At 40.3% G+C, this 11,993-nt stretch overlaps 1 protein-coding gene across 10 annotated transcripts in view; it reads left to right on the forward strand.

Annotated features, from left to right (window-relative positions):
* The window catches only part of ENOX1 (ecto-NOX disulfide-thiol exchanger 1), a 555,199-nt gene that overhangs the window by 272,287 nt on the left and 270,919 nt on the right, over positions 1–11,993 (forward strand). For all 10 annotated transcript variants that reach the window (XM_040448509.1, XM_040448518.1, XM_040448516.1 and 7 more), the window contains one exon: positions 7,884–8,027. The gene's annotated coding sequence lies outside the window, so the exon portion shown is untranslated. The remainder of the gene's footprint in view (positions 1–7,883; positions 8,028–11,993) is intronic.

Raw genomic sequence — 11,993 nt, forward strand, 5'->3', positions numbered from 1 at the left:
TTAGTAAGGTCTCAGAATACAAGTTCAATATAAAATACCAATTCTGTTTCTATACACCAAGATACAATTGGAAAATGGAGTTTAAAACAATACTGATTATAATAGTATCAAACCGTGAAGTAGTAATATATTTAAATAACTAGTATAAGACCTGTACAATAAAATTATAAAACATTTCTGATAAAAAATTCAAGAAGATTTAAGTAAGTGGAGAGATACATCATGTTTCAGAATGGAAGACTCAGAATTGTTAAAATGTTGGGTTTTCCTAAAATTATGTACAGATATAACATAGTCCCAAAAGATTTTGTTGTTGATTTTTTTGGTATAAACTGACACTTTCTAAAATTTATATGGAAATACAGGGACTTAAAAGTATGAAAACATTTTCCCTTTCTTTTTTTTTTTTTTTTTTACTGAGTCAAACATTTTTGAAAGATAGAATGGCAGTGTTGGGGGACCCGCACTCCCTGATTTCAAGACTTCTATAAAAGACTTCTTAAAGTAATTAAGAAAATATGGTCTTAGATAAGGATAGGCAAGTGATCAATGGAACAGAATCAACTGTCAGGAAATAAGCAATTATATAGTTAATTGATTTTCAACAAAGGCACCAAAGCAATTTAGCAGGATAAAGGAAAGGCTTATCAACAAATGATGTTGGAGCAGTTTATTAACTGTATTGAAACAAAATGAAACTTAATGCCTACCTCACACAAAAATTAATTCAGGGTATATCATAGGCTTTGACACACAAGCAAAAACTGTAAAGCTTCTGGAAAAAAAATGTAGAACTGTGCTTTAGAAATATGGCAACTGTATCTTAGGGTAAAGCACTAACACTATAGAAAAACAAATGACAAAGTGGACCTCACCAAAACAAAAAACCCCTTCTTATGAACAGACATTGTTAACAGAGAAGCCACAGACTGGAAAAACAATTTGTAATACGTATGTATGACACAGGAATTGAGTCCAGAATATATGAAGAAACTTTACAAGTTAATTTAGAAAGACAAAGAACACCCTTCCCCTGAAGGACAAATTACTTGAACAAAACCTTCACAAGAGTTATTACAATAGACAAAAAACATTTGAAGATGTAATAATGGCATGATTAGCCCTAAGGGAAATGGAAACTCAAGTACCAGTTCTTGCCCACTAGAATAGATAAAAATAAAAGCACTTGTGACCAGATGCCAGCGAGGGCGTGGGAATGTAGAGACTCTCATACAGTGCTGGTGAAGGGTAAAATAGGAACAGCTATTTTTGGAAAACTGGTGGTTCCTTTCAAACTGAAACATGTACCTGCTCTATGCCCCAGAACTCATGCCTATTTACATAATAAAAACAGAGGATATATCCACAAAAAGTCCTATATAAGAATGTTCATAATAGGAGCGCCTGGGTGGCTCAGTTGGTTAAGCATCAGACTCTTCATTCCAGCTCAGGTCATGATCTCACGGTTCCTCCGATCGAGTCCCACATCAGGCTCTGCGCTGACAGCTCGGAGCCTTCTTGGGATTCTCTCTCCCTCTCTCTCTTCCCCTCCCCAGCTTTCTCTCTCTCTTGAAAGAAATGAATAAACTTAAAAGAAAAAAAGGACTGTTCATAATAGCTTTGTGTATGATGGCCAACGCTGGATTAACCTCAATGTCCATCAACAGGAGAATGGATAACAAATTATGGTGTTTTTATACAAGGGAATACTACACATTTATACAGTGGAGTAATTCTTATGAATTAACCAATACATTTCACAACAAGAATAAACAATAATCATTATGTTGAGCAAAAGAAACCAGACAAAAAAGAGTATATTCTATGATTCTATGTATATATACTTTGCATATAGGCAGAACTATCTATAGTGACACAAATCAGAACTCCCCTTCTGGGAGGACTTAACTGGAGAAGAATTTCCAAGGGTGATGGAAATGCTCTTTATCTTAACTGGTTTGCAGGTTCCCTGGGAGTATATCTTTGACACAGCTCATTGAAGTATATACACTGAAGGTCTGTGCATTTTACTATATGTAAATTATATCCCAGCTGGAAAAAAAATAAAGACCTAGTCTTTGAAATTCTGAACTAATCTTTGGGGAAAGATTTATCAAACCTTGGGTTTTCAGTATGCATAAACATAGGAGGGGATGTGACATTTCTCAAACTCAGCATACCTCAAAGCCGAGTTCATTATTGCCTTCCACTCCCTAGGCAGGCAGACACTTGCCTGTTCCCCTCTGGAAAAACACTACATTTTGTCAGTGTTCTTACACTTGTCCCCAGGCCCTGGCTCAAAATATTCTTATAATCTTTCACTACTTCTTTTATCTTAGTATGAATAGAAGAAATTCCATCAATTAGATGGAATTCCATTTCCTGCCTTTTTCTTCTGGCTAGCCCTTCCTCAGTATTTTCACTGCTGGCTCTAATTCACTCTCTTAGCAGTAGCCTTGCCCCTTAGCCACGCTACAAAATTTCACATTTGCACCTCTGGAGGTCACACTCTGGTCTTCTCCAGCTCCATAAAGCCTCCACTCCAGTCTCCAAACATGTCACCGTTTTCATGTCTACTCCTTTGCTCACCTTTGAAGGGATATACATGTCGTCTTACAATTCTTATATTTATTTGTACCTTTTTTTGAAGGTGCCTGTGACTACAGACAATAAATTAGGGAATTGCTGCCTTCGTTTTGTTTTTGTTTTTGTTTTGGCAGTGGGTGGTTACATGAAGACACTGCTGCTGAAGCTTTATCACTTACTCATTAGTTTATTTAACAAATACGTATTGAATACCTGCCATATACCAGGCTTAGTACTGGGAGCTATAAGGCTCTGATTATAGAGGAATTTAAAAAGTAATTATAACTCAGTCTGATAAGTACTAGAGTGGGGAGGCATCATCGTTGTTTGACAGATTATCCTGGAACTTAGCAGGTTCCCCAGAAGAGCAGAATCAAGAGTGTGTATATCATGTAGATGCATGCTTGTATACGTATATACACATACCTATGCACATATACATCTATAGGTCTATTTATCGAGAGAGAGAGAGAGATGTATTATAAGGAGTTAGCTCATGCTATTATGGAAGCTGGCAGGTCCAAAATCTTCAGAGCATGCCAGCAGGCTGGAGATCCAGAGAAGAGTTATGTTTCAGCTCAAGTCCAAAGGCAGTCCGCAAGCGGAACTCCCTCTTCATTGGAATACTTCAGTCTGTTTTCTTTTAAGGTCTTCAGCTGGTTGGAGAGTAACCTTCATATTATGGAGGGTAATCTGCTTTATTCAATGTCCACTTATTTAAATGTTAATTTTATCTAAAAAATACCTTCGCAGCAACATCCAGATTGATGTTTGGACCGAACATCTGAATACCGCGGCCTGCCCAAGTTGACACATAATGTTAACCATCACAATTAGGAATCGGGGCATGGCTTAGGGGAATCTTCCAGCTCACAGTTTCTCACAATCTTTAGTCAAGGTGTTGGGCCACCCAACAGTCATCCCACCTGGGGCAGGATCTACGGACACCCTACTCAACTGGGGGAGGATCCATTTCCAAGCTTACTCAGTGGCTGGCAGGTTTCAGTTCCTCCCATGTTGGACTGAGGGCCTTAGCAGTTCTTTGCTCGTCATCAGCTGGAAACTTCCCTCGGTTCCTTACCAAATGGGTTACTCTACTGGGCAGTTCACGATGAAGCAGCTGCTGTCATCAGAGTCAGAGCACGAGAGAGATGTCACTTTCCATCCCCTTTGCCATATTCTGTTCACTAGAAGTCACTAAATCCAGCCCACACTCAAGGTGGGGAGGACAAAGAGATTACACAAGGGTGTGATGATACTAGCAGAGAGTCAAGCAAGAGAATCAATGGGAGATCTTTCTAGTTTAAAATATTTTAAGTCTATAATGAGAAGCCAGGAGAGGGATAAAATATTGTTGTGGCCTCGGGAGAGTCACTGAAGGGGAGGCCTCTAGTGTGCTGTGAAAGATGGGTTCGTATGCAGAAGAGGAGACGGCAGAGGAGGATAATCTGCCTGTTAAGTTTCTTGGAAGGGGATATAAGTAGGATGTCAGAAATTATAAGAAGGGCCTACGAATAAGTATGGTTCTTAACAAGTGACGTACATCTGATCTGAATCACCTGTGGAGCATTTTTTAAAATGCCTATGGTGACACCATTCACGTGCTGATTCCAGTTCAGTAGACTTGGCTGATTGGGACGTACCCCTAGGTGAGATTCACTGTAATATAACAAACAAACCATTTCTATTTGACCCAAGGGTTTAGGTCAGAAACAGCCTGTTTTAAAGTTAGAGAGGATGGTGGGAACATCTCTTCTTAACGAGGAGCTTAGATCTGATGCTTGAGAAAATAGGAAACCATTGTAGGTTCTTCAGTAGTGGATATACATAATTAGAATTGGGTTTTATTTCACTTCTGCAGTCATTCATTTGTTTTCTTCTCCAGATATTTGTTTATCACCACCATAGACCAGTCAGAGAGGATGACTCATCTGTTGACTATTTTCAGGATGAGCTACAAGAAGGAAAACCAGCTAGAAGCTTATGGTAGTGCGTGAAGTATAACATCGTGAGTTGGATGAGTGGGAAGATAAGTTGGTGGGATTTCCTAATTCAGTGGAAGGGATAAGGAAGGGTGAACAGGGAAGGACGCTACTAGGTGTTTTGCGGATTCACTCTCCTCACGCAGACCTTCCAGGGCCAGGAAGCAGGGAGGATGGGGGAGAATTCAAGCCTTACGTGCTTTTAGTTCTTCTGTTTAGTACGATATCATATGGGTCCGGCAAGGACAAAGTAGGATGGCTCAGTATGTCCCCTAAAAAGGGACTTCAGAGGGACTGCATTTTAAATCCATAAATGATGCGATTCTTGCTAAGCTTCTTTTGAATTGAATAAAGTCCGGAATATGAAGGAAACGGGAATGTTCATTAACAGGATAAGACAACATCTCGAAATGAATGATGCAAAATCAAATAGAGTCTTTGTTTTCACTGCTTCTAGAAAATCAAAAGTCACGGTCCTTCTGTGGCTCTGTGCTTATAACAATACAGTCCATCTTTTCATTATACTTTCCAGAATAAAAGGTTCCTCTGCACAGCGACAGGCGTGTTTTCCTGAACAATGCCCTGTAAAGGTCACATTGGAGATTTGAGTCACAAGCCCTATGATTTAAATTTGAAGCTAAGTTTAAAAATCGTATGTCTAGAGCTTGCCAAGTTCCATTAAAAGCCATAGTGTCATTTTGGATTACAGTTGAACAAAACAGGGTTCACTGAGATATTATATCTTTGTTCGTAGCGATGCCTATATTTTCTTCTTTGCATCATTCCCTGGCTGTGTTGTTATGGTAGATATCTACTTTCACACCAAATCCTGGGAAATAATGTCTAATTTCATGGGCCTATTTTTTTCCCTAAAGTAGCTCATTTCCTAGCTTTTCAATTATCTTCAGAGGATTTCTATAAAAGCCTAATCATTCGTGCGTGTTTAGTTACGGTTGATCTTGAATGCTACCTTTCCCACTGCAGCCTTGCTGATTCCCTTCATCCCCTACAGAGAGGATCTCCAACTTCCTAAAGCTCTGGAGCGCTTTTTGCCTCACTGACATCATGCCGGTCTGTTATCTGGCAGTACAGTCGTATTACTTCTCCCTAACATTCGATGGGTTCTTAACTCTGTGCCGGTCATTTTGCCTAACACTTTATATAGGTTATCGTATAACCTGTGTTCATGCTCACAACAGCCTGCGCGGGAATTGCATCATTTCTGCATTTTGCAGATGAGAAAGCTGAGGGTAAAGGGTTAAATACCTTGCCCCAGGTCGCACAGCTAGTAAGTAATGAAACAGGAACAACCTTAGGTAGTCTGGTCCAGACCCCGTTCTTTCAAACACTTATTCCTATGCCCTTCTTATAATTTCTGACATCCTACTTATGTCCCCTTCCAGGAAAGTTAACAGGCTTGAGAGGACTGTCTTGCTCATTTCAATATTCTTGGAGTTTTCTGACTTATTGATCACCTCATAAATAAATGGAGCAATCAATAGTGGCTGAGTGAATACTTGAAAATTGCCCCTGGGATTTTATGGGAAACAGGTTCTGCAGCTTTAGGCAGAGAACCTGAAACTTTGCTTCTGAGTGATGTGAAGAAAACAGAACGCTAGTATATGAGGTCTTAAGAAGAGTTTCTATTTATTTTCATTCCTGTCATTTAGGTTAGATCCCGTGGTCCAAATACTTTCCCCCCCTGCTCTTTGTCAAGCCCTTCTTCCTTCTTTTATGCAAAGATAAACTGGCTCTGTTTGGCTCTGTTCTTTTTTCTTTTTTCCCCCGATGTAACAATCCCAGGTTCCAGTCCTACAGAACTCTGAAAATGCTATCAATCGTCTTTTCCCTATTTCTTTATCCATGACTTAAGCTTTTGTTGCCAAAAATAAAAATAAAAATAAAACAAAAACTTGTTAAAGTTATGTGTGACCTTCTCGCTCCGTCATTCTCAAAGCTTTTCTGAGGAGCTCCCCAAACGCGGTGTGGACATGAGCTAAAAGTCCCAATACTCGGAAGTCGGTGGCATAAAAAGCTGGAACTTCGAGGGAGATTTTGAAATTGTTATTGGTGGGCAGTGACCCCGAAACACCGTGTAAGAGGGGATGCTGGGCCAGCCAGTGGGCGGTGGGGGTAGGCCGAGGGGCTGTGTTGGCACTAGAGAGACTGGAAACATGTAGACATTTGACTAAAATTGAGAATGGAAATCTAGATGGTGCCCTGCCCAGCCCTCCCGGTCACCTTCAGCCATTAAGATGGATATAGCCATGAGGAGACACAGGAATACCACTCAGAGATACCACAGAAGGTGTGGCTTCCATTCCCATCTGTAGCAAGAAAACCCAAGATCAAAGATGGGAGAAAGGCTGCCCTGCTTACAACTGGGAGTCTGTATTTCCTGTGACTCAATTAAGACGGTACCATACATAAAACTAAAGCAAATTAGGAAAGAAAATGTCCTAAATTTAATGATATTTGAATTAATTTAATAAATTGCTGCATTGTCTGTTCTCTTGTCAATTCTGTTTGTGAAATATTTTTCTAGGGGCAGCTGGGTGGTTCAGTCGGTTGTTCGGCATGCAACTTCGGCTCAGGTCATGAACTCGTGGTTCACGAGTTCAAGCCCTGGGTTGGACTCTGTGCTGACAGCTCAGAGCCCGGAGCCTGCTTTGGATTCTGTGTCTCCCCCTTTCTGCCCCTCCCCTGCTCATGCTCTCTCTCTCTCTCTCTCTCTCTCTCTCTCTCTCTCTCTCTCTCAAAAATAAATAAACATTATAAAAATTTTTAAAAATATATTTTCTAAATCACATAGGCCACAGAGTCAAATGAGGAAAAGAGTGAGCCATGAAGCCTTTGGACTTTTACAGACCTGGGTTCTAAGCCTGGCATCAGGAGTCTGTGCTTTAGTTTTCTCATCCGTAAAATGGAGCCAGTTCTCTCTCAGTTGCAGGCCTGTGGTTCAAATTAAAGAGCCCGTATGTATGCAGGCCCTTGCTGTGCTGGTCGGAATCCCTTAAATACCAGTGTTGCTGCCTCTGTCCTCATACCCCATGTACAGTTCTTCAATCCTAGCCTGCTTAGATAATGAGAAAAATAAGAGTAAAATACTCCCGGTTTTTAGAAGTTTTCAGATACAGAGCTGAGAGCTTACTTTCCTACCCTGCCATTTACAAATAAGATTTGGGGGACGCAAGATTACAGAAATTCCTACCATTATATTAATAATAGCAATTGATGCTAATACAATGATGGCTGGGACTGGCAGTAATAGCACTCGGATACTTCCTAATAGTGCGCTTTTTTCTTTCCTTCCAGAAGCACCTGGCATGTCAAAGCCACACTGTCTTCCATGGGACTCCCTTTGTGAACAGCTTCCATTTAAAAGACTTTTGTGAGTGCGTTATTTCAACCAAGTCCTCAGAGAACCTATTTGTCTTCTGATCCTCCGGAGGTCTTAAGGTTTGTGTTCATTTTTTTTCTAATTTCTCTTAGTGAAGATATTAATTTTGAGGGATATTTTTAAAAGGGATAATAGTCCTACCCCATTGTAATAAGAACTCTGAAGTAGAATATGCACAGACTGTAATCCCTTGATTTCACCGGGAGACAGATAAAAGAAATGAAAAGAAATTTGATATGCTACTTCTCATACTTATTATTGTATACTCTGTAGAATGTTACAAGGATATTAGAAATAAAATATCCCCCACTTGGGCTTGAAACAAATTTTATTTTTGGGTTCTATAAATTCTAACGGAATAGATTTAATAAATTTATAGTGAATGTCTATATATATCAGATTTTGTTAAGTGCTATCAATTAGTTAGAGGCCTTGTGGATGCATTCTGTTTTGAAACACTAAAAATCAAAACCTCATCTGTCAATATCAACTAGTATGATTATTATGACAGCTTTTAAATTCTAAAGCCTCAGCGACCAGAGAGTTTTCATGTAGCTCTACCAAGGGGTACTCACCCTCTGATTTACAATGATAGAACAGGGCTGTTGTTGTCTTTTAATACGTGTATATTAACCGCTTGAAAAATTGCGAACAATATTGTTGTTTACTCAATAAAAAAAAGCTTGCTGCAAAGCAAGCGTTTTATTTTGGAAGTACATGTTTTGCTGTTGAGATAGTGCCAAGTAAAACACTTTTATTTTGAAAGTACTTTCCAACAAAGACCTACCCGAAGGCTGAATTCAATCCATGCATCTTTCATAGGTGGAAAAATAAACAGGGGAGAGGGTAAAGCTTGGTACATTGAGTGGACAAAAACTCAATGAAGAGCAAGGGAGAAGGAACAGAGTACTTTCCCTAGAACGACACGTCTTTTTCCACAGGCATTTACTTCATTCGGTTGGACTTTTATTCTGTCCAAGGTGACAAATGTTTTCTCCCCTAATGGCCCTTTCCTGTGGGTTTTCTTTTTTATTTCTTTTATTTCTACTGAGAAACCAAAGTAGATTTCACTGCAGTGCTGGTACATTCCCGTTTTCCCTCTGCACCCTTCTTTGGTGGGCCTCATGACTGACGCACTTTGAAGTGTGAGGCACGCAGGACGTACTGGGGGGAGAGGGGTGGGAAGTTGTGCCCCCATCTTCAACTTTCCAGTCTGTCAATTTGGTAGCAAATCATAGTGTGTAGAAACCTAATAAGTGTAGCCATAGAAACGGAAGTGCTAGAAAGGACTTCAGAAGTTACCTAAATGTTCTCCCCTCATCTGTAAGCAAGACCCCGCTTGAGCTGTCTGAAACTAATGAGAATCTATTTGCCTTCAAACCTAGGAATCCACTTTCCTTTTTAAACCTAATATAGATTTTCCTTCCTTAGAAACCTTGTTGTCACGAAACCCAAGGTAATTCCGGATGTCCTAGCATGATGGTGCATTCCTTCTTCCCTGGAGGGAGAGAACTTACTGGTCAGAGCCCCCTGCATCCTCACAGATTCAGTTGCCAAGTGATCCTTTTTCTCTTCAGGAGAAATGAACCCACTTTGTTGAACTTCTTCTATGAAATTGTATAATCCGGAAATTTGCGTAGCCTCACGGTTCTTTTCTGAGTGTCTAAAGATCTCTACGCTCTGCTTAGGTTTAAGAGTCCAGACTGATTGAAGGAGCATTAAAAAGCATCTATCAGTGTTTGTCAGTGGGGCCATTATTGACATTTCGAGGTGGGGGTAGTTCTTGATGATGCCAGATTATCCCATGCGTTCTAGAATGGTTAAACAGCCCTGGTTTCCTGGGACCAACGACCAGTAGCTCCCTTAGCACCCAGTCACCGTGACAACCAGATTCAGCCGTCCTTCACATGTGCCCGCAGAGAGGATGGGGACTGCCCAGACTCCAAGCTCCTCACCTGCAATTGAGGATGCTGAAACTCGCAGAGTTGGGTAAAGGGTGGGGAACCCAACTTTTAGCACCGGGAGCACTCTCTTCCCTCGCCATCACGCTTCTCTTCTGGGCTTACATTTATTTCTCGGCAGTCCAGAAAGACAGTAACGTGCAGTTATGAATTCTCTTTCGGAAGACCAGAGTTTCTGGCTTGGTGTGTTAAAGGAAATCACTGGTATTTGATACAGGAACGTGGATGTGGGAAAGGTAATAACGGAACTCAGTGCGGGAAAATAGCAAAGAGAGGACAGTTCTGAGGGTTTAGGGAAAACACAGAACCTGGACCCCAGAGTATTAGCAGGGTTGATGTTACAAAGGTATTATTAGCTCGGTCACTGAGAAAGGAGTGAAAGGAGGGAAGACTGAAAACAGGTAAATAACAAAGGACTATTTCTTCACTGCCTTTTCACCATGTGCCCTACTTTCAACTCCCTACTCTATGTCACGGGCTTCCTCAGAAATTCGAGGATCCGTTTTGGGGGAGCTTAAAGGGCCCTTGATTACAGCTGAAGCTCTCTCTCCCTTCAATCCAATATCCCTTGCCTCACCTACCCTCCGCCAGCATTTCTGTCTCCTCCCTCACTTGCTTATTGGTGGCCCCTACTTCATTCTTCAAGCAGAGAATGGGGAAATGACTTGATGACGTTTATCTTTCTGGATCCTTCCAAGGTCCCAAGGAAAGTTGTAAACTGAAAGAACGTAAAAACAATGGAGCTCTGGGACATTTCTCCCACAGAAGGTTGCTAAGGCTCTGATTTTTTTGAGACATTTACCAAAATACAGGTACTTTTCCAAAGAAAAATTCTCACTCCCTCCTATTTTTTCTTTTTTGATTTAATGCTAAGAAGTAATTGAATTTAAAGAGGTTCCTTATTAACAAAATTAGAAGAATTCATGACTTAAAGACACAATGCCAGCCAAGTAGGAATATCTGGATTGTTATAATAGATTATACGTAATACCTGCCTTAATGTCTACAAAATAACACGCGATAAGTACAGAGATGAAAATAGGGGGCGCCTGGGTGGCGCAGTCGGTTAAGCGTCCGACTTCAGCCAGGTCACGATCTCGCGGTCCGTGAGTTCGAGCCCCGCGTCGGGCTCTGGGCTGATGGCTCAGAGCCTGGACCCTGTTTCTGATTCTGTGTCTCCCTCTCTCTCTCTGCCCCTCCCCCGTTCATGCTCTGTCTCTCTCTGTCCCCAAAAAAATAAATAAACGTTAAAAAAAAATTTTTTTAAAGAAAATAGGGCCTGGGCTAGAGAACTCTGGTTTCTAGTAAAATGAGGAATCCTACATGATAAAATGTATCGTTTATAAAAAGACTTACATGCATGAAGAGAGAAATAACATCTGAGGCTTCCCTTATCTTGTGTTATTTAATTATTTAACGCTTTATGACTGAGCTCCTCAGCCAGGTTTTTTTAAACATGGTGATTTTCCTGTTCTGTCTTCTTTTGTGCACAAGACACCAAGTTATATTTGACTTCTCAGTTTCTCATTTCCTGAAATGCACTACTAGCTCTATAAACATGGAAGAATAAATATTAGCTTTATGAGACCGTGTTCCTCTAGTAGCTGAAAAATAGCATATAATAAAAAATACAAGGATGTAATATTGAAAATTATAGGTCAATATGCCCGCTTATTGTGGGTATATATCTAATCCTCCTGCGTGGAGACTACTTTTTTCAGAAAAATGTGTGCTGTGTAATACCACTCGTGTCTGTGATATATTTTCACCCCTCATATTTAACAATATATCTCACGACTGTTGCCTCACGAGTGAAACATTTCAGGCTTATTTACCACTATGATTTAAAACAAAAACAAAAACAAAAACCTCTCTGGCTCTTTGCTATTAATTCTAATAATTGCAAGTGATCCAAAGTTAATAAAATGTTTGTAAGTTTCCGTCCCACTCCAGTACTTCAGTACCCGTGAGCTCCTTGGAATTACGTTAGAAAATGCTTAATGGCAGTTTCGGAGAAAAAGAAAGAAAGAAAGAAAGAAAGAAAGAAAGAAAGAAAGAAAGAAA

The sequence above is a fragment of the Herpailurus yagouaroundi genome, unplaced genomic scaffold (genome assembly GCF_014898765.1).
Source record: "Herpailurus yagouaroundi ecotype Mexico unplaced genomic scaffold, PumYag 197, whole genome shotgun sequence".
NCBI lineage: Eukaryota > Metazoa > Chordata > Mammalia > Carnivora > Felidae > Herpailurus > Herpailurus yagouaroundi.